Here is a 24,084-nt window from a genome sequence, read left to right on the forward strand (position 1 = left end):
AATGAGATAAATATTGAGGAAATACTCAATTATTCATTCCTTTCTTTGCCTTGTGGAAAGCTGCATATAACAATGATAATTTGAAATTTTAAGATGTCAATGAGATCACTTCAGAAGGGCTGGAGGGGATAGCATCTAATGCTTAGACCTGCCAAATACCTATATATAGCATTGGAAGCAACAGAGCATTTCAGAACTACCACCAGATGTCAGTGTGGAAATTGGTTTTATGTCATGTGAATGGGTTCAGAACCCGGATAAAAGGAGGGGCACTGCAATTTAAAAATATACATGCATTACAGACAGTGTATAAAAGTTTTCTTGAAAGCAAACTGGTGGCTTTATAATTTCCTTTTTTTTTTTTCCCAGAAGAACATAATAAAAAAATAAACCAAGGTGTTAATTACAAGGATATTGCCATTTTACATTTCCGGTTTCTTCATCTCAGTATTCATATTTTGCTTAATGGCAGTTTTATTATTATTAAAAAAAAATAATCCTGTGTAGTCACTGGATTTGTGCTGTAGTTACCTGTATAGTTTCTGATTGTTAATTTACATAAATTTGCTCTTAAAACTGGACAGGCAGCCTTGAGCACCCAGTTACCTGGATTCTATGTTTGTAACTCACTCACGTTACACCTTCTGCACCTCTCTCCTTCAGCCAGGAGACTTGGCAGTAAATGAATTTGTTAATTACTGTAGCCTCACTTCTAAACCTAAATGCTGGATGTGGCATGCAAGCTCTTAATCTTAAATCTGGGTAGACTCCACGTATGCCTTGGAAAATTTTGTAAAACTTTCATGTCCTACCAAACACAAGAGTAAACTGTATTAATTCCCTTTGAGCAAGGCTTCCAGCAATGCTGTGCTGTTGCTTGCGATCCATGCAGAACACAGTGGGCAGGCTTATGTGCTGGATTGAGCAACTGTGATCATTTTACACCTGTCCTGCTTTCTTAACAGTAGCTACATGAGAAGTGGCAGATTAATTTTAAGATAGTCTTGCCTGGTTAAAAAAAAAAAAAAAAAAACCAAAAAAAAAACCCAAACCCACAAAAAGACTCCTGTGGTAATGGAGCTTTCCTCCTGCAGACTGCTCACCTGGCACTTACCAATTCTACTACCTTGGCTATTTTCAAATTTTTCAAAGCCTACCTCAAGGAAAAAGATGACTGACTCTCTTGCTGTTGTGGACTTATCAGTTCTCAAGTGTCCATTCTCTTAAGTCACATACTTCACAAGGGACAAAGGGAAAAAAGTAGCACACAAAAAAAACCCAGTAACAACAGCATCTCAAAAAGAAATACATAAAAAGATAACAGGTATAGTGACTAACAGTGCAATACAGCAGAATGGGCAACATTTTTTGTTCTTAATTTTTAATTTCAAATCATATCCGCACACGTGATGTTATTTCTGTATATTTTATACTGAATTTTGCAGAAATGTTCCATGAAAGGCTTGTAATCTGTTTCATCATCTGACCACTGAACAACTCAAGTAACACAGTTTACCCAACCAAGCAGCTCTGGTTTTCAGAATGTCTCAAGTTTTCTACACCCACACTCTAAGCATGAACTAGTCAAAGTAATGTGAAATGTCATTCAATAAAATGATTTTTCCATTTTTCTCATGTTTCTCACCCAACAGACCCTAATTGTTGGGTGCACATTTTTTCTACATGTGCTATTTATAATTCCAAAGTGAAATAGAAACCATATAGGAAAATGATTTTATGATCAGTCAGATATACAAAAATGTCTATGGTAACTGTTTAACACTGATCAACAGATCAATTCCTGAATTAACATTTCCTAAGGGCATAAAGGGTACTCAAAAAATCCTCCATGTACTCCACTTACAGTTTAAAACTGGTGGAATAGACATGTATCTACACAAGCTGGAAAACTTGTTAGAGATGAACATCACACATAAGTGGATTACTTGGACAATATTAAAAATGAAGCCTCAAAATAACATTCCTTGAGTATAAAAGCCATGCAAAGAGGACAGGAAGATAGGGAGCAAAAATTTCCCTTCAGCACATCGAGGGGGGTGGAGGAGAGGCCACCACACCTTGTTCTCCTTCATCACTCCAAGCTGCAGGCGCAGCAAGGGACAGGATGACTAGCCTATTAATATGACTCAGCATTCTTCCCGTTGTTTCCACCCAGCAATAAAATGGAACAGATACTGATCCAGTACACATGCCTGAGGTGTGTGGGGGGGAAGCTCTGACTACCAAAATCTGACTTTCTTCTGGTGCTGCATCAGCCCTTATGTCACAAAATACAGTCAACACTAAACACACACGACTACACAGAGTACTAGGATTTTTTTTTCCCCTTTAACATTACTGTATAATCTGACCTTAGATCAGTAATTACAAAACACTCTGCTTTTCTCATTACTCTAGCTGAAATTGCTCCTGCCTCTGCAAGTTTAACACTAAATCTTTCTTGATTTTGCCTATGAGAACATCAATAGCTTCACCTTTAATTTCTAAGTTACAATAATGAAAAAAAATGCACATAAACTTCAGTAGTCTGCTATACTATCTAGAAAACACAAGCCCAAAGAAAAATTTAACTTAAACAACTTTTTTTTTAAAAAAAACCCCCAAAGTTAATGATAGTTCTCCTACCAAATCACAGGTCTAGAACCAGTCTTTAAAGTATCATTGCTTAGTGTGCCAACATTCTGCTTTTGCAGATTACAGTGGCCTATTTCACATATTAGGGAAGCATAATACTGTATGTCGTCTGAAAGCCAGCACTCAAGAGTTCATAAATTCACTGGCTTCTAGTTCTAGTGGTTCTCAGGACAGCAGAGAGAAAAATGATGGGAATTCATATATCAAAGAGAAGTAATAAAACAATTTAAGTAAGAGTTAATTTCTTTTGATCTCTCAATCAGCTAGATCCATCAAGCACCAGTAAGACGTTGATCGGTATCATCAATTTCAGCAGTATACTTGGGCTCTTAGAAAGTATTTTACCGTTTTCTTCAGTGGTGCAAAGCACATTTAAGGAATACAGTTTAAGTGCTTCTATTATATCTTCAACCCTGTAAAAGCTCCATCTCTGCACTAACTCTTCTCCCATTCACAGAAAAATCTTTAATCAGCAAATTTCCCATCAATTCTCTACACTGAGGCAATTTGGTAATTTTAACTTCTACAAACCATTTGCTTTTTATGTAGCAGGACAAGCAGAGAAATCCTCTGCAGAGTGCCACTAAAGAACCTTTAGCATGCATGGTAATCCCAAAGACTTGTAAATATTATTGTTCAAAAAATACGGTGAAGTGAGGATTCCAAAAACCTTTTTCACTTGGCTGGATATGCAGTCTTGAAGCCTTCCAGGTGGTCAGGATAAAAAGAAATTTATATTCAGTCACTAACCACCAGAGGGGAGTACAAAAGAGCTCTGATGAAATGTTTCTCAGTCATCTGCAAGAGGACATCAGAGCGGATTTAACAACATTACAACTGAAATGTTAGACTAGCTATTGTTCCCACTTGATGCAATAGGATTTTTCTATCAATTTAATTTAAAAAAGGCAAAAGTCCTAAGTGAATACTACAGAATATAATTTGGACAGAACTCAATATGAAGGAATAACACTGGTTTATGAATACAGCAACTGAGGAAAAATCAGAACACTAACCCCACTCTTGACAAAAACCAACATTACTTCCAGTTTAAATCCCACAACCCAAGTCACTACGCCCAAAGTCACTCTTAAAACAAAAACAAACATACAAATCCACCTCAAATCTGATAGTCTTTCATACGCCAATTCTATCTAATTAACAAATGCTCAAACTATAATACCCCCAATTCCCAGGGATGATCCTCCTTAAGTGTGCTTATCCATGAGAACTCTCATTAACAATATTAATGATTCTGTAATGGAAATCAAAACCTGCAATCATTTCTCAGCAAAGCATGAAAATGCAGTTTAGCAGAATTTGCCCTGAGAGTGACGTTTGAAACAAACGAAGAGAAATCCCTGGCCCGGAACATGATGCTTGAAATCTTATTACAAACTTAATTAATCTAAATTCTAATAAGCCGGGAAAATCAAGAAGCTTCTTCAGCTGCTTTAAAAGCCATCTCTGGGGGGAAAAGGCAATATTTTAAGAACTGCACGAACAAAGGTTTTGATCAAATATGACCTTCAATGAACAACCAATTCCAACCAAAGTTTTAACATCGAGTAGATTAAGCCTCTTATAAACACAGAGGCATGCTGTCCCTCAATGGCACTAGCCTGCCAATACACCAACAGACTGCAACTTCATCCTGAATTCTAAACAAATGGTAAGTCAATGCAGCGTAAACTATCACTAAGGTCTGCACAGGCTTTTGAATTAAAAATAAAATTGGGGGAAATGCTCAGTATATACTGCAGTTTACTTCTTGAATCTTTGTTACCTCTAGGTATGCTGCATACATTTTCCAGAAAGTTATTAATATTTATGAAATTAACTTTTTACATGGACAAGGGTCCAAAGAACCCCAACTCTCAGTTTACAGTTTTTCTGGTCAAATTTCTGCTTTACATTTTGTGGAACTTTGCTTAGTTGTTGTTAAAACAAAGAAAGAATCACATCAGCCTCACTGATTAGTGGTTTGGTTGTTTTGTTTCTGTTTTTAAGTAAAATCTTACTAAATACAATACTATTATACTTTGGCTTCTAGTGTTGAGCAATTCAGCACAGATTGTTTTCAGGTTGTTACTAAAATCTCCACACAGGAAGAAAAAGCAGAAAAAAAAAATTTTTTACAAAGCTGGTATTTTCCACTTTAACTAACTTTTGATTTCTGCCCAGGTCATCTTATTTAAAATAGCATCTGTTCTAACCCATACTTTGCCTTTTGTTTCAAGTTATTGACAGTGCAGTTCTTCAACACTATCCAGATTGAACACCGATGAACGTCAACAACTTCCTGGCAGATGGTTGGTTCCTATTCATCCCTTCTTATATGTCCTATTTTTCTTCTTTCTTGCAATACACCTCTCTTTCTTAGATTATTACCTGCCATGACATGATAAGCATTTTCCTGAGCTGTATAAATACAGAGACTATAGCAGAGCTGACAGGATAAACCCAACCCTCCCCCCTGACCCTGCCAAAAAAAAAAACCCAACAAAAAAAACCACAGGAAAAAGCATCTGGCATAGGAGAAGATGGAGTGCTTGTCTGCTTCTCAGCAGTCCCCAGAGGCCTCAAAGAGGAACACATCCATACTCTTTCGTCCTCCTTTTCCCCTTGAGTAACTTCTAGAGGCACAGTCAAATCAGGACAGTTGGCAAGTGCAATCCTGTGTATTATGCATAGAGTTTTTCTGGGTTTTTTTCTCCATTTTATGCATCCTGTCAGATATAGGAGAAGAAACCAAAGTGACTTGAAAGAAAAAAAAAACAAATTTATTAATAGTTATGGCATCCACTCGCACAAGATAAAACAGAGTACAGCAGACTGGAGTGCACTAAGTACTATACCCATCTGTAGTAGTCAGTCTAAACTGTGATTCTGTTACTAATTGTGACCACTGTCATAGCTCAGATTCTTTCCACTTTCAGAGCAATTAAAAAAAAAAAAATCCTCTAGCCAATTTATCTGTATTTCTGTTAACTTCTTAACTTCCTTCTGATAACTTCTAGCCACCACTGTAGTCTGACGCTGGGAAACGCCTTGAAGCAGCAGCCAAGTACAGCCACAACCCTACATGCCATAGAGAGTTCTATAAAATTAAAGTTTTGAAACATGTTATCTATTGAACTGTCCAGAAAAAATAATTTCTTTCCCTGAGGCTGTTGTGCTAGCGTAACTCAGCTCTCTACCAAGCACCAGTCTGTAAGGTACAACAGAGCCTTAAGCCTAAAGTCCTTCTAAAATAGCATCCAATGCTAATGTCAACAAAATTTAAGATTATTTGATCAGTCAAGTAATAACCACTTGGCAAAATCAAAACAAAGGCAGCACAATATCACACCAGTCTTTATTCTACAGAAACCAACTACCCTTAAGCATTGAAGATTTCAAGTATGTCCTGCCACAGAGACAAGGAATTATTCAGCACTTAAAACGTCAGTTGAAAAGACCAAAATCTTCATCCTATGAACTCCTTGAAACCACCTCCTCCTAAAGAAGGAATGGAATGAGATTCTTTTTGCAGAAGTGAAATGTCAGCTCGTTCACTCTATAAACAGGGCAGAATGCCAAGAGAGGCACTGCACTCTAACTCCTGAAATACTAAAGACCTGCAGCATGCAGTGTGAACTTTTAAAAAAAGTATATACAATTTATTTTTTAAAAGAAGTAATATTGTTTACAAATAAACTGAGCTGGAAACGTGCTAGCCTTCCTTACTGGTATCATATATTCAGTTTGAGCAGGAAGTATTACATCTACAGAACAAAGTGCAACAGCCACCCAGAGAAATATGATTTGCTCTTCAACTCCATAGCAATTTAAAACTTATCACTGACAAAGCAAACTATTCACATATCACACTTCTTGAATCTGAAGATTCCCACAGACTAAACTGTACTGTTTCAGAATATAAATAGGCCTTAGTTGCCACCCTGAAGGAGAGCAGAAAGTTTTAGCAACTATTACTTGCATTTGAATCACACGCGAACAAGGTATTCGTCACTGCTCTTCTCTCTCCTCTTCTCCAGGAGCATTAATTAGGCACAGATAGGAAGACAGTAACCTAGCAACAAACTTCTGAGATTGCATTTTGCATAACTCATGACGAATTCAGATTACTTGTTTGCAAACACGTCTGAGGAATATGAATGTGCATAACTAATAATTCAATCTAGTTTGAAATAGTTTCATTGCTTCTTTTCAGTCACTCAATGATTCTTCTGTTTTGCCCGAGTAACGTTGTAACTTAAATTAACACATTCTGATTTATACCTCAGATAATTTGGTGGCTTTACCTTTTACATCCATCTTGGTTAACTGTACATATTTTTTTTAAAAAAAAAACTCAAAAAAACCCCAACAAAACCACGTCCCACAAAAACACAACCACCCTTTAAAAGTTCTGCAACAAATGACGTTTGCAGGCCATAGAGTTAAGATTTTCACATGCACCCCAAAATTCCTTAGATAATATAATCTAACATCTATCATCATCAATATAAAGATTCTTTCCTTACAGCTTGTCACATATTTAGATTTTACACATTTATTTATTTAGATACTTAGTAAGTTTCTATATAGTGGTCATTATATATAAGACTTCTTCTTTGTAAGTACTGAAGAAATTCAAAGCAAAAACTTGAACTTTACAATTCCTGCTTCAGAGAACACATAGAAAAATGTCTCCCAGGAGAAGCTAGGAAAAAAATACTGAAAATAAGCTGAAAGTAACATTGAAATTACAAGTCCTTTGTCAGAATTTATAAAGGCACAGAAAATGAAATTTTATTTATAGCTCTTTGAAATAGAAAGTTGTATACATTTAAAATCGTGTCTTCTTGTGTACTACCAGCTGAGAAATCATGCTTAGACAGGATTGTTAAATGGAAAGCAACTCTTGTTACTGTACCAAGGACAAATTGCTCATTTTCTAACAAACCAGGGCTTAGAAAGTTTTGATAACTTATCACTAGCAGTATCAGCAAGCTAATGGAACTGCAGTGAATTTGCACAAATTCTTTTACTGGTAAATACCATTTCACTGTGCAGCTGCAAGACCTTCAAACAAGTCCATCACTGCTTGCTCTCTTTCCAGGGACTAGTGACTCCAAATTCTGGAAGGGGAAGAATATCACTGCAGAGCATATGTGGTCTCTAGAGCACACAGAACTCTTAACAGAGGGCCATAATTATCAGAACAGATTTGAGATTTTAACCAAACAAAACCAAAATGAACAAAGTAAAAACTCAGTCATAAAAAAAAGACAACCTGTTCTATATCTCAAATTTAACTTCACTGTCTAGACGTAATGAAATATATAGCCAAATCCATTTTTTATCAATATGTTAAGTAAATCTGATACAAGTTTTCAAAGCCTCTCAAATTCCATTAAATAAGCTATTGTATCCAAAATTAAACAGCTTCTGCATATGGAACAACAGAGAGAGTAGCTGGTGCTGTTGCTGTCTGATTGTTATCAGACACTATCAGTGTATAGTCAAACCTGGCAGACTCATTTCTGAAAATGCATAGAAATTACCAAATCATTTGTAGTAAAACGCTTTGGAGGACAAAAGCTTGGCATCCAGAGACCTCCAGCATATGGTCAAATCCAGACCTTGACGTAAAAATTAAAAAAACAGAATAGTTTATGCCTCGATTCTGAGCTATGAACAGAGAGCAGTAATTTGAATTGTGTTCAAGCGAAGGGAGAGAAAAGATCACTATTGATCTCTGCTATATCCACCTTATAAACAAGATAAATACCGAGAGATTCTAAGAAATACAGAACGTTCAAAAGTTAAGAGCAGCTACCACTTAAATAAGCATCCAGATATAGTACAAAAGGTACAGAAGCAAAGACATGCATAGTTAAAGCTCTGCACCAAACACAGACTATATTTTAAAACATTGAGAAAAGAAGTTTCGCATATCTTAGTTAAATGTGTAAAGTAGAACAAAATAAGGGACAAGAGAAAGAATTGTAAATAATTAGACTCAGTAACATTCTGACTTCCAGTTCCTGCCACATTGCTTTCTGCACATTGGTACAAAAACAAGTCAAATGAAAACACAGTGTTTAGACCTTTTATAAAAGAAAAAAGTTCTGAAAACATGTTCTTAAAATTATCAACATTAAAGATTATGCCCAGAAATTATGATTCTGTACTAGGTAGTCTGGGCGAAAAGTAATAAATCTGCTAAGGTCCACAAAGATTGTGAACTTGCTTTCAGGATGTGGGGAGGGGGGGTGGCGAGGGGGAATTTTCGCAATTAGAAGATCCCTGATAGGGTTGCCTTAGAACTCAACTGATTACTTCCAGTTCAGAAAATCTTTTGGGACAATGGCAGACAGCTCCTATTGTCAGCCTCATTTACGGTTATTTTAATAGCTCCAGCTTATTTCTGTCAGCTAGGCTGCTTGTATGTCAGGCTTTCGGACAGGCAATATAATTGCTATACAGAGGAAAAGTACCGTGTTGCTAAAGCTCGATATGGAGAGACATAAAAACCCCCTGATGAGTACACATTAGGGAAATGAAATGTTAACTCCTGTGCCAATAGGAAAAATTATTGTAATACAACCACATGTGATCTACGTTTCTTTGAAGAGAGAGCAAGTAAAGTGAGCTTTGCTGTTAACACGAGCAGTCATTCACGCTTGGAGAGAAAGCATGCTGAAAGAACATGACCGCACTACTATGTTAGCATTATAGCAGGTTTATAAAATATTAGTGAAAATGGAACAAACCGCCAGCAGATTCTGGGCCAAGCACATGAGCTCTCAGTACCCACAAAAGCAGCATCTCTTACTGTGTTACATGAGCAAAGTTTGTAGCATCTGATGCAAATCCTTGCTCCAGACATCCACTCCCTTATTCAGGACAGACTTTTCTCTTCAGGTAAGGACACAACTATAGGCTTCTATGTCCCGAGAAATACAATTATATATTGTAGTAAAACTAGAATAAGTAACTATGTTTAAGCGAAAATACTTTGAGATAATATTGTTACACTATTCGGTTACCTTTCAAGCCTGTGCTCTTACTACAGCTTCACGACCAACAGAGAATTTCTAGTGAAATGCAGGTAATTCAGAAACAAGTGAAGGGTTCTACAGTCCTACTGTTTGTTTACTTAGAGTGTCAAGTGACAAAGAAGTAAATTTATTCAATCAAATTTTTAGAATGTATGTGCACTTGCATGGGCATAAGAAATACAAAGGATAAATTTCTATGTTCTTTGTTAAAATTTACAAGAATTTCTTATATACACACACAAATGAACATGTATATACTCTTCAGAACTCTGGCTTCACCCTGCAAAATCCCTCTAACTTCACTGTCAGTCTTCCTAGTGCTGAGGAACTGTTGACAATGTGAGCAGTTATACTACCACTCTAATAATTTAACTGGGAAATGAGGAGCCTCTGAAGAGGAAATTCCTCTGCAAATGGCCCCAGGAATTTCAAAACTAACCGAAGTTGACAGATTAACTTAGATCCCCCTTAGGCAGAAGAGGAGGCTACAAGGAAAATAATGAGACGCATGGGAAGCCAATTATGCAGAAGGGCAACACATTCAATTGTACAGAAATTGGTTTGTTGATCCAGAAGGATCTAGCTGTTTAGACCTCTCCAAACTACTAAAATACCTGGAGAGCTCTGCAACAAGTATACTCACTTTTTGTCTGTAAATCTCAAAGTTTAATGGCCATCTTAAATAAGGAAAATTGTTCCAAGTATCCCAAGGATCTTTTTCCTGCATACACAGCATTTCTCTTAGATTCCCTTTTTGGTTGTAATTCAAAAAAAAATTGCAGACTATCTCATATTACTTCCACAAACATAACTCTGAAGGCCCAGCAAGTTGAACAGAGCAGTCCTACTCTTTAGTAGTGCTCCACAGCAACTACTAACTATCTTAGGCTCTTGACTAACCCACATGGAAAAAAATTGTCAGTGAGCACGCGTGCGTTATTTATACTGATTTGTGTTTCGGACTGCTGCTGTTTTGCTTCAGACTATTTTCAGTTGCAGAAGCTGCTGGTTAACAACGACAGTTCCCAGACCAGCTCTGAGCAAGAAAAGATACAGATACCTATCAAAAGGCAAGTAGCATGTTGAGGAATAGTGGAAATCAGGCTTACTGCTGTTCATGCTACTGCACCAGTTAGCTATAGACACAATGGCACTTAATTACTGACAACAGAAATGCTGCTCCCAGGCAGATTCAGGTGTATAAAGAAGAGCTGGTGTACCTGTGGGCATGTGAGTGCTAGAACAAAGCAAATCAACAACATCATGAAATTAAAGCATCTGGGATCCAGTGGCATCAAAAGACATTTTCATCCTTGTTCTGACAAAGTCAGATTTATTAACCTACAAAGTATCCATTTATTTATTCAGACTTTATTTCTACTCTTGTATCCAGAGGGGTTCCACACTGATCAGTACTTGTCATACTAATTTTTTATTGTTTGCTTTTGCAATATGAATCAAAATTTTAAAAGGCCATACAAATAAATGTTTCTGAACTTGTTTGTTTCTGAGTAAAAGCTTCAGGACATGACAGTCATGAAGACAACTTCAGGATTAAAAAAATGCATTCATTTTCTTTTGTTAAGATTTCTGTACGAAGTAAATGAGAAATTCTCTGTTTACAAGCAAATTCTTACATGCACACTGAAGAATCAATACTTAACATCTAAAAAGGAGACTTGCAACTAGAAAACTAGAAATTACTTATTAGATGCCAAGCATATTTATTTGTAAGTGCCCTGGATGCTTGTTGGGAGATGGGCTTGGTCTTTTTCACGTAAATAATGGATAACTGCCCCCATAGTTTAATCAACATTTTCCGAAAGAAGAAGAAAAAAAATTTACTAAAGGTAGCAGAAATTAATGCAAGTTAACAGGTTTTTTTTTTTTAAAAAAAAATCTACAAATTTAATTCACTCTGTATTCATTGCTTAAGAGTAGAACCTGCGAGCATTTGGATAAATAGACCACAGAGTTTCTCTGTGAGAGTTTGCTTTGGAAACCTCTTAACTATTCACCACAGAAGAACTTTTCACTGAAGATAACTGCACCTTTAGTAACAATACCAAACAGAATGAGTGATGTGAATAACTCTCCACCAAACAAGAAGTTTAACCGTCATGATAAAAGTAGATCAACTCTGTCTACACCAGTACACCCAGTGCAAAATGAAAGAACACTACAATATTGTAGGTATCTAGTAGACCACTTAGGTACAAAACGCATTTTGCTCCTGAACCACTGAAGATTTTCTCCTTGTTTAAAAAACTCACAGAATCTACAGTGGCCAGGGATGGAGTCACACCACATGACCTTATCAGGTCTCCATATCTGTGCAGGACTGTTCTCACCAGTATGTTCTCAAAAGCTGGCCATTCTTGTGTTTGACTACACTGAACAGCTCAATTTCCAAAGGATTTTTTTAATCACCCCTGGAATCACAGACATAGCATGACATCTATTTCTTACTCCATTTCCTCCTATCATCACATGGTGGATCAATATTCACTCCAAATTTAATCCATATCATCTGCAACAATCTTGTTCTCACTGTAATCATCACTCCCTTAACTTCTTATTAAACAATGCGCATCAAAACTGATGCATCACTTCAGTAAATGACAACTTGACAACTCATCTTTTCCTAAGAGTTTTTGAACCTTCACACGATTCAAGTCACCGTTCAGCTTGAAGATTTTTAAGCAAGGAAAAAGCTAATTGGAAAGTGCAAGTTTCAAGATTTATTTTTTTTTTTAAGTATTTGCAAGCACAGTTCTTGCTCTCTGGGCTTCTGTACTTAGTTAACACACAAGTCCCAGTTCAGAAAGTTGATTAGGAATGGAGTGAAATAGACTGTGAACTGCTTAGATTTTTATTTTATCACTTTTTTTTTTTTTGGAGACTTTTTTCCCCCCTGTATTCATATACAAAGCAATCCACTTCTTAACAAACTGTCATCTCCTCTTACACACTTTTTACTTCAAAATCATCTGGACAAACCCAGGCAACTCAAAATACTACTGTACTAGCTAGTAGCACAGGTATGGAAGCACTTATGTATAACCAGGCATCAAAGAGAGAGGGATAGGTCATTTTTCCATTTCAGATTAATCTGCTAAAAATGGTACTGTAATATTCAAACTACCTTCAAAGCAAACTATGATACCATACTTCTTATGCAAAGGCATAGTCATCTTTCCCTCCTTCCCCAAAGTAATTAACATTCCTTACAAAGGGCGGCTGGACATTTGTTAATCATTAACTATTTGTGTAATAAAGAGAAGGGAGACAGGGAGAGAAACTGTTAGCCATTCCTCACAATGGTACACACACACAAAATCTTCAAGACAGAAGATTTAGTGAACAGTGTAAAATTCTTTACAGTAACAAAAAAAAAATCTGTTGTATTATCATAGATATTTAATATTTTTCTGACAGTATCTGTATTTGTGACCAAGACTTCCCATGTTCAAACCTAAGTAATTAACTTAGGAATTTCATCAATAAAAAAAACAGTACTTTTAACTAAAAGAGAAAGAAAAAGATACCTGCAAAAAAGACGAGCTATGCTGTTAATCTCTTGGATAGTAAAATAATACATATGACCAGAACTGTAACACCAAATATAATAGAGGCATAACCAATGCACACATTCCAATCTTATCTAGAATCACTTTGATTCACTCTACCTTGCTTTCATTACAGGAAGGGCACAGCAAGGGCATTCCTCTTAGATCAAACAGAAAATTCCACAGACAGAAGTTTCCACACGTCTGATTTGTTGCAGATTAAACTCTTATCATTAGACAGCAATCTTTAATTTTCATAGAGACAGGATATACTCTGTCATGGTAAATCTACAGGCAAAGGATCAGGAAGTAGGGGTAAAAAAAAACCCTAAATTTAAAAAAAAATCTGTATGAGATGTATTCCCCATAAAAGACCTATGCATGTCACCCTCACAGCTTTGGAGAAATGCAGGGGACAAGGTAGGAGCATTAAAGATCACATACATAATTCCATTCATACATTCCATCACAAGCTTCTTTGTACCACAAGTCTTTCAAGCTGAACTACCAAACTCCTTCTGTGCATAAATACAACTGGGACTACAGGCAACACATATGAGGAGAAGTCTGTATTTGGTTTTAGCACATTATTCATTCATCCTGTGTTCATTCTTAGCACCTTATGTTACCAAAATCTACCTTTCTTTACTCACATGACTGGAGCCGTTCTAGAATGCTCATGTACATTCACTAGTAACACTAAAATCAGAAGGCTCTTCTGTAACTATACTTCTTACATTTAATATCATAATCTTTTAATCCTTAAGTCCTGTACAAGATATGAATAAACACACTGTGACCAGGAACTTCAAAATCAAAACTCAAAATTTTTCATTTTTTAGTGTATAGAGGCAGCATCAGCATTTGCATCAGCAAAGTAATAATGGTCTTTTGTATAAGCTCCCAAAAAGCTTGATTTAAGAAACACGCAGATTTTGGAAGCAATCCATGTCAGTGAGGATTATTTCAAGAAGTAGATTGGACAATAAAACAATGCAAGTACTGAGTTTTCTGTGTGCAACCTTCCCTGTCATAAAGGCAAACACTCAGTTCTAGTATCAGCAACGCTACACTGACAAAATTGCATAGATGCAGAACTCTGACTCAAAGGAACTATTAATGATTGCCACTAGGTTAAGACAATTTATATCTACTAGCTCAACAGTTTGCTCTTTAACCCTAATGCCTATCAAAATTATGCAACTCTTTATAAGAACTGTGAAAATGTTGTTTTATCCTTGTTCACAAACAATTCAAGAAAAATTTGAAGCAGCTATTAGAAGCATGGATAGAACACAAGGAGTTTGGGGAAACCTCATTTCTGAATAAGGAAATTATCTGTTGCAGTCCTGTTGCTAGATTCTTTGGACACTTCTGTTTTTCCAAAAATCCCTCTTTGATGTCACTGGAATGTCAGAGATTTTCTTTTGTTGTTGAGCCACATGGAGACTGCTGAATTGAAAATTCATTTTCAGTCACAGTCAGATGACCAGTGCAATCAAGTCACAGATCCAAGAAGAATAAAACACAGATTACAACATGGACCTGCAAATCATAGTTTCAGCAAGGCCCAAAGTATTTTTAAATCCAAGTTCTAAAGCTGCAACTACTGCATGTTATAAACTGTGGAAGTTTGCCAAATACTCATGTAGGTTTGTCCTTTGTTAAATATGTCCAAATGCTGTATGATTAAAGTTTAAAATCTTCAAAGAAAAGAATAAACATTATGCAATCATTTTCAAGTTCCTCTCCTTTGACCTTAATATGTACTTCAAAAGCTAAGCAGATGCTTAGTAAGAAATAAATCCCCAACTCAACAGATGTACCAACAGTGATATGGCAAGATGCACCTTCCATAGCTTTTGGCAACCCTTCCCTTTTATTATTCCTCTGCTCACAAGTGCTTTTCAAGTCAAAGAGAGGCCTAAGGAAGTTAATAGGCCCTTAATATGTACTCTGCCACCTGAACTGATTGCTTTTTATTAGGTAATCTTTGGGACCGCATGTGGCTCAGTTCATCTCCTACAGAGACACAGCCCTCAGGCAGCTCTGTTTCCATCAGACCAAGTTGTAACCCAATCAACATCTTTCACAACAAAACAATCCCTTACTTTCAGCATCCATGCAGAAAGGGAGGGGAGCCCCAGCTTCTGCACGGGATCTCTGGCAGCTAAGGTGATGTTTTACTCAGCAGGATACCTAAAAGAAACCCTCTCAAACTACTTCAGAAGATCCCCCTGCCAACAGCAAAACACAAGATGAATATGTTTGTCTAAAACTAATTCAGCTTCTTCCAAAGACACATTCTAAAAGCTACATTAACAACCTAATAGCACTTTGTGAGTTACCACCATCACAAATGCAAATCATATAGTTTCCTTCCAGCCAAAGAAAGAAAGGTAATCAACTCCACTCCAGGCTGCTCAGGACCTTGGTTCAAACCCGGGCCTCTTTAACCTCTGCCAAACCGAAACTCAGCATTAGCTCTACATGCTGGGCTTAGCTCTTTGATGCACCTGAAAAGAAATGTGGATGCAACAGCATCATTCCCCATGTTAACCCAGCGGCAGCAGGACTTCCAGACCTTACCCTGAATGCAATCACACCTCGAGTACAGGAGTGCGAAGCTGCAAACTGTAGTCAAGACCAGATGGTCGCCAACAGGTTAACAAGGTAACTTCTTCTGAACTTGAGTAGTCAGATGCACATTCAGGTATCAGGCCACCAGGCTATTGATACCAGCAATAAAGAAAAATAACACACCCCTAGAAGTTAGTTATCTCCTGGAAAAAAGCTTTCTAGATTGGTTTTCTGGATATCAGCAAATTTAGGACCTGTCCTCAGTCTAATTGATAGCGGGTCTCTGGCTCTTACCTTTATTTCTTTAAACAGACACAAATTGTGCTGAACCAGGTCTATACTTCTTCAAAATAAGTTTTAAAGTTTCTCCTAATATGAGAGCGGATCTAAAGATACAACAGCTATTCTTAGTAAGCTGCTGTTACAGCTATTTGTACTGTCTCATAAAAGAGAATCTATGTGCCAAATGCCTCATTTTTAAAACCATAACAAATTGGTGGAAAATATATTTCAGTGGCATGAAATTTTAAGCAAATGTTTTTTAAACACAAATTGTTACTCAATTTAGGCACAGTTATTTTTTTTTTTTAAACATAACTAATTTTTTTTTCTTGCACAATGCCCTGACTTTGGCTTAATGCCACTGAAGAAAAGCCCCACAAAAAAAAAAAAAAAGAATGGAACCATACAGATCTTCCTCTGTGTTAACTTCACTCTTATTTTCAACATCATACCTAACACACTCAAATCCACTGGATATCATTAACTAGAAAGCAGAAAGTAAGATAATACCTCATTTTAAAAATAGTCAACCTAACCAGTTTTTTAAATATCTGTAACCAACAACCATAAATATGCCTCCTCAATTTAAATGTCCCACACAGATGCAATTGTCTCTCCCATCCTGCAGACTAAGCTAGGATTTCAGCTCTGCTCCATGTATCGCATGCTTAACTTTCACTGAAAATTCTGGTAGGGAAGAGAAGTCATCAAAACATGGGATAAATGCTTTAAAAAACAAGTTACTGTATTTGAGTAGGCATGGTACTATAAGTGGCTTCGGTATTTATTGTCACAACAAAACCTTTCTTCTGGTAAAGTTTGATAAAGACTCTTCTGCAAAGGATTCACAAGACTGCTGGTGGGAGAGCTGAAATATGTAGATCTTGTCTCCCAGTCACATCAATTCAACTTGTTCTGATGCTGTTCGTCTTTCTCATTTCAATACCAAAGGGAGAGAATGCTTGGGCACAGTACAAAATAAATACGCCACTAGAAAAAACACTGAACCATGTATCAGCATTAAAATACCTTTCCAGAGCAGTTAACTACCAAATTAATCTTCACATGCCCCCTGCTTTTTTAAAAAACACTGTATTATTTTTACTAAACTCTCCTCAGAGAGAAAGCTAAGGGAATGACTGTTTCTGCATCTCAGACTTAAACTACTTCTTGTTTCCAGAATAACAACAGCTGCATTTTTTACTGTTATTGTTTAGCAGAGATAAACTAATATTTCTTGAACAGGTATGATCCCAACATTTCTCAAAAAAACCCAACATATACTTTTATCCTGACACGCACAAAAAAAATGCCCCTCAACTCAGAAACTGTTACTTGAATTCCTTTAAGAGGTTTAATTATACGCTATTAAAACAAATAAAGACATTTGCCCTTGTATTATTTTCCAAATAAATAATGAGTTTGACAGTTTGTGCTTGAATTACAAGTTTTGACCTGGAATTCTGTTCCAGATATCAGTGTAGCAACTGACTGGCCAACTCCAGAATCCAAGAATAAGCTGCATAAGTCCTTTGATTAAGAGAAAACTCCTCTCTGCTGACTAGAATTTCATTCAAATCTCCAGTGTACATAGTACAATCGGGTTTTAGCTCTCTTAACTGTTAACTGAATTGCTGATGCAGCCTGTCATTTAAGAGTTTAGCCTTCCAAATTAACATTCACAGGCTTAAGAATTCAGCTCTAACTTGAAGTTTACAGAACCCAGTAATCGTTCTACAAGGGAGTTTTGGGGTGGTTTGTTTTTGGGGATTTTTGTTTGGCTTTTTTGTTTGTTTGTTTTACAAACCACGGTGGAATAACCTTAGAAATTCTTACTCCAGCGCATTTATACCTCAGCCACTGAAGAAAGTTAGCTGCTATATTTATATGGGCAAATAATTAACTCCAGTACAATGTAAACTGGCAGTACAGAACTCAATGCAGGGTGAAAAAAAACCTTATCTGAAAAGCTAATTAGATACCTGGGAGATTAGTCTGCGGTCTGAGCTTCACTCATGTCTGTACACAAACTAGCTAGGGTAAAAATTTATTGTGCAAAAAGCTGCAATCACTATTCTACAGAAACAGAGCATCTTCTAATCCAGCTCTCTCTTCAGAAACAGTGGGAAGAACTACTGCGCTTTGCAAGAAGAAAACAGTATGAGAACACCCTCATAGGAGAGGGTCTTCCCATTCACTCCCCATTTTTAACTGATCAAAATACTCGTATGTCAAATTTCAATATCAAAACCTATGTGCCAATGAGACTGTATTTGTGGACAGAAGCTAAGCAGGAAATGTCATTTTTACAAAAATGATTTTTACTAAATCTTACAGCATCTCCTCCTCATAGTCTATCAAATCAAACCCACCAGGAATATTCTTTCCTGACTATCAACATCACTTAATAGATTACAATTTTTAATTTAACGTTGAACAGCTTTCTTACAACAAGATTTGCTCAACATTTTTTTCTGTTAACAGTACTTAGTGACCTGTAACCTATCTGACAGATCTGCAAGGACTCAGAATAAACACAGCACACAGTCACCATATGGCTTTGACAGCAGCATGTTTGAAATACGTATAGTAGAAAAATTAAAATTATGAGGAACTTTTTGGTTTGTCTTTTTTTTTTTAATTAAACTGAGGGAAACTAAGTTCTTGTATATGCTGGTGTTTATATTCATAACTTATACAAAAGGGATAACAAATTTAAACATACAGAAGGTGCAACTTCAACATGAAGTATTCACTGAAAGAGTCTGAAGGAAGTCCCTTTGTAAGGCTGCTAAACCACAATTAAGTTAAAACCAAATCATACTAATCTCAGTTTTGTTCAAAAATGCCTCCCCCACCTTCAAGGGGTTTATGGCTGCATCAGTACAACAAACAGACAGACAATGTTCCCAGATTGGAACTTGATACTCTACATTGCTAAACTGCTTCTGATCTGTGCCAGCTACCACTCCTCCTAACGGCACTGGGGCACAGTCAGGAGTTGGAATGCAGCACACAGCATTCCCAACAGACAATCCGGGTGCAGCCACCCTACCTAAAGGCACCAGAGTTGTTAGAACAGAAGCAGGCCAATTGGCTGCTGTTCCAGACAACGCTGCTAGTTTAATAGCTATCCAACAGGTACTTAAGTGTCCTGCTCCACTGATGATCACAGTATTTAATCTTTGCTAATGCCTGTCTTCATATTAGAACTCAACAACAGTGAGTGGTGGAATGATTTGAAAAGCTCAAAAGCCAAAGATCACTGAAGAAACAGAACAGAAACAGAAGCTACGCTTTATATATAAATGTAAATAATATCCTACATTTTAATTAATGCAATTATGAGAACACTACAAAGAAATGTTAACATACTTATTATGTGTTAGCAATGCTCTGCATCTTTTAAAACTCTAATTCAGTACTTTGCTTTACGTAGTTAAAATCCTATTCATTCTCCTTAATGAATTACTGTCTTCCCAGCTGGAAATTGTTCTAGTGATATTAAAAATAGTGTCTCACAGCCATTAAGCTTTATGGATGGTATTTTATGCACACAGAGATAGTGCAATAAAATTAATTCTCTTCTACGTGCCCCCATTAACAGTTTTTTTTTTTTACTTGTTCCTTTAACATTATTTACCAAAACAAATCATCCTTCCTTATCATGGTAGCAAGTTTACACTTGAAAATTACATGGTTCCAAGGGAAGACTACACAAGAAAGATAAATCCGCTAAAGGTTACAAACCATGTCTGACACAAAAACTCCCCAAATAGAAAATAACTAGAGACTGGGAAAGTACTAAAGGGAGTATCACATGTCTGCCCTGCTCTTATTCTTCTTTATGCTACTGGAGACACCATATCAGGGTAGGCAGACCTTTGTTCTAACAAAGCACAGTCATACTTGTGTCTTTTTAAGTCAGCACATTAGTTTAATCACCTTTAACTTTATTGTTGTTGCTAGAACAGAATCACTGTTATTCTGTAACACCCATAGCCTAATAACTTTAACTCAGGTTACTGTAAGAACAGTAAGATTGGTAACAAATAACTGTATTACGGGATCAAACTCGAGTATTAAGGTTATCGTGCATGAAGTTCAGACTGCCACATCGCTCTCAACATCATTCTGGAACTAGGTTATGTGCTGGGAAATATCCTCAATGGCAGCAGTTTTAAAAACGCCAGCTGGTAGCCTTGCAAGTTGAACTAGCTGGGAAGTTTCTGATAACATGTCTGTAAATTCACCGCAGTTTGTTAAAATGGTTCAAGGAAACTGTCATGAGGGGAAACTTTACTGTACAGCGCCTACATGTAATGCCCTGCGTCCAGGTGTACAAGGGTTGCAAATCCAACCACTCTAGTACACAACTGGTTAGACACAGCTGAACACCAGGGAATTAATGACTCTTGAAACTTCTGTTGTTTCTGAAAATCAGCTTCCAGGATGGGCTCCCATCTTCCATCAACACTGCAATGAGACCTTTCCTAGGTTAAATGACCCAGGGCATCTACACTCCCAAAGTCTGCTGGCTCCCTCAGCTATCTAAATTTTGAGCACTAGAAAGAAAACCAAAACCAAAAGAAGACAACCTGGAAACAAGGTAAAAAATAGCTCTCAGTAGTTAGTTAGAAGCCTTGATATCTCAAGGAAAGGAGCAGCTTGCTTGGCAAAAAGTCTTTGGAGAAGACCAGATACTGAGCAAAACTAGTAACAGTTCTCATTTTAACAATTGAAAATCAATGTGCAAATTTGCTTACCACGTGCTGGTGCTCTCTTGACAGTGTCACATCCCACCCAGCGGGCAACACTGAATGGACTTGTTCACCTATACAACTGGAAGAAGTACTAGGAGTTCTTTCTAATACCATTTTTACATACTAGAGCTTCCATCTTTCATTTCACCTTTTAGGAGGGTAAATACTTCATGGAAATGCTTCATTCTTATATTTGATGACCGAAAAGCAAACAGGAAAGCATTCTGCTTTTCCTTGCTTGCCTGCTGGGATGGAAACTAGGACAAGGAAGAGAGAGGTTTCAGTATTGTCTTGGTCCCACATAGCTTCTGCTTTAGGTTCTCCTCCAGCAATTGCTTCTATCATTCTTTAGAGCTTTCCTAAATGGCAGTAGCAGCATGGTATTGACATGATTTATCTCACTTTTACTGCTCAGTGCTAATGGGATTTAGATGGTGCATGAGGGTTTTTTTTGTGGCATACTGGGATCTGTATCAACACAATGCATTCTATTATTAAAACATCCCAATCTGCTCAACTCCTTATCAAATTATTTGGGAAAATACTTTACAGCTGCTTTAGTAGGCAATTTATAAGCCAGTTGATCATCTCAATTTGCAGACTTCAGTCTAGACTCACACACAAAAAGCCATCTGAAATTCCAACTTCTGAACATACATATCTGAAGGGTAAAAAAATTGTTTTGTTGTATAATTTTGTTGTATACATGCATGTATAAATGTATGCACAGAAATAATGGTTTAAATTTTTTTTCCCTCATACTGTTCCAATACACTGAGTCTCCATTTATTACATAATTTTAATTTTACTTCTGTACAATAACAGTCACAACACACTGTTTTACTTCTGAATCATTACATACTGAGCGATGATCTCTAATCTCCTTCTCTTACCCACTTGGCTTCCAGATAACAATTTATGAGCTGGAGATAGCATGATGCTGAACCTCAAAATAATCTCATTAGTATCATTTATTTTCTTTAGTCATACTTTTGATCTCTATAACTTCCAGTGGAAATGACTTTCATGACTTTATTACACTTCATGTGAAAAATACTTCCTTTTAGGTTGGTTACCTGTTAACTGTGTGTGCTCTATTTCTTGCATGGCAAAAAAAAAACAAACCCAAAAGTGATACGAGGAAGGTGGTACAGAAGTATTTCAATTTTAGGGATTTCTGTCATCTTGATCTCCTGCCTTCCTGACCACTATTGCCTTTTCAGGTTAAAGAATACTTACATGAAAGCTAAAAAATGACTGAATATCAAATTCTCCCCTAAAGTACTTGTTTCTGTGTCTTCAGAGCAATTAGGCAACAAAGTAATCAAAGCAACTCCACAGTTTGGGCGAATGGGTGCCTTAGGGCTCCTTGTTAAAGAGACTTAGTTCTAAGGGTTTGGACAGGACTGCAAAAACCAGAACCTGTGAAAACTAGTTAACCTAAAATAAAGCTAAGTGTTAGAAAGAAGTACTCAAAATTTTGTGGCAAAGTTATAATAAATTCTCGTGAAAATTCCAAAATTACAGGTACAAATATCAAACATTAAAACAATTTCCTACCCTTTGAAATGAAAGTTTAAAAATTCATTAACATGGAAAAGATAACCTGAAAGCCAGCAAAAATTCCATGTATGGAACTAGCCATTTGATTCTTCTATCGTCACCAATCATCTAGTTTTTGTGCAAATGTGATCATTGTCCTTGACTCCTAAGAAGCAAGGCTCAAAAGGATTCCTCTTAGCCATGGAATAGCTAAGTGTTGACTCCAGATAACTTCCTAAATCCAGTTTATCCATCTTTGAACTGAAACTGTAGTATGATGCTTTCAAAGACAGCAGGAAGAGACATGCAGCTCAAGGGTAAAGTCAGAAGAGCCCTTTAGTGAGCTGAAAAAGTTACCGAGTTGCTTGCCAGATCTCCTCTTTCACATTCTTTAATGTGCTTTCCTGGCTAATTATCAGTCTGCTCCCTGTATCAAGGCCAGTTCATTTTGAGAAAACATGACAAATATTCAGACAATGCAGTATAAAGAGTGCCTCTGTAACAACTGGATGGCTTCTTAGGAAAAAAAAAAAAGAAAAAAAAAAAAAAAAAAAGAGCAAGACAAAATTTAAGCTACAATGTCAAACTTGTAGATACTCCATGTTCTTTCCTTGGTTCCTTTAGATCAACATTTGATGGAAAAAACGCACTTACCAAACACAAATACACACATTATTCACCATGCCAGTGCCTTAAGCAGAATTTGTTCACTAAGATTAAGAACAAGCAACCCCTCTTCACCACAACTCCCTCCTCACCAAATCCCTCTCCTTTCACCCCTGAAGAACTGCAAACACTAGATACAAATACAGAAAATGCCTCTCCCCCACCTTGAAAATACAGAGCTGCTGTCCTGGACAAGATTATTAAACAGAAGCTGGTTTTGACCCAAGTTCTGCCAACTTTGTAAACCTGGCAGATGAAAAAGAACTTACTTAAACTCACACCAATACTTTCGTAAGGCAAACTAGCCTTGTGCTGAAAAAGTAAAGATGCAACACATGCAGACAACTAATTCTACCACAGTAGTAGTGTCACAAAAATACATGTACCTATCCACATACACATAAACAGGTACATCTGTACACACTGGTGTAAAAATAAAAATATTTCTTCACTCCTTCATTCTCATTACTGTTATCTATCACTTGAACAATAAATTGGCAAACTCAGACTCATTCTGTAGGACAGCTAGACACTTTTCTAAGAAACTATAATGCACAGTAAACTTGAATGTACTTCCGTCAAAAGAAAGGCATAATTATACACAAATTAATAGTCTGTACACATACCAAAAAACTAAAGTGAAACTACAAAGTCTTGGAAAGTACTCAATTCTCCATTTTTAGAAGATCTGTTCTACAGTCTTAACTATGTGCTTTGTTAAAAGCAAAGCTAAGAGAAGCAATGCTTTATTTCAAGCTCTAGAATTTGTTCTTTAGCCACAAACTGCATAAATTAATAACTGACTTTCTATAGAAGAAAAAATATTGCCGGTAACAGTTTGTTCACCTAAACCTTGAAGAGTAAAGTGACTTTGAGTCCATATTACCCACACTCACACTTGCAGAAAGTACATAGAACACACAGAATGGATACTGGATGAATCAGATAGGATTTTTTATTCTCAGTTACAAGTTT

The 24,084-nt window shown here is 36.7% G+C and overlaps 1 protein-coding gene across 4 annotated transcripts in view; it reads right to left on the reverse strand.

Annotated features, from left to right (window-relative positions):
* The window catches only part of FAT1 (FAT atypical cadherin 1), a 104,293-nt gene that overhangs the window by 76,052 nt on the left and 4,157 nt on the right, over nt 1-24,084 (reverse strand). The window lies entirely within an intron of this gene.

The sequence above is a fragment of the Chlamydotis macqueenii genome, chromosome 4 (assembly GCF_036417535.1).
Source record: "Chlamydotis macqueenii isolate bChlMac1 chromosome 4, bChlMac1.mat, whole genome shotgun sequence".
In the NCBI taxonomy this organism is placed as follows: domain Eukaryota; kingdom Metazoa; phylum Chordata; class Aves; order Otidiformes; family Otididae; genus Chlamydotis; species Chlamydotis macqueenii.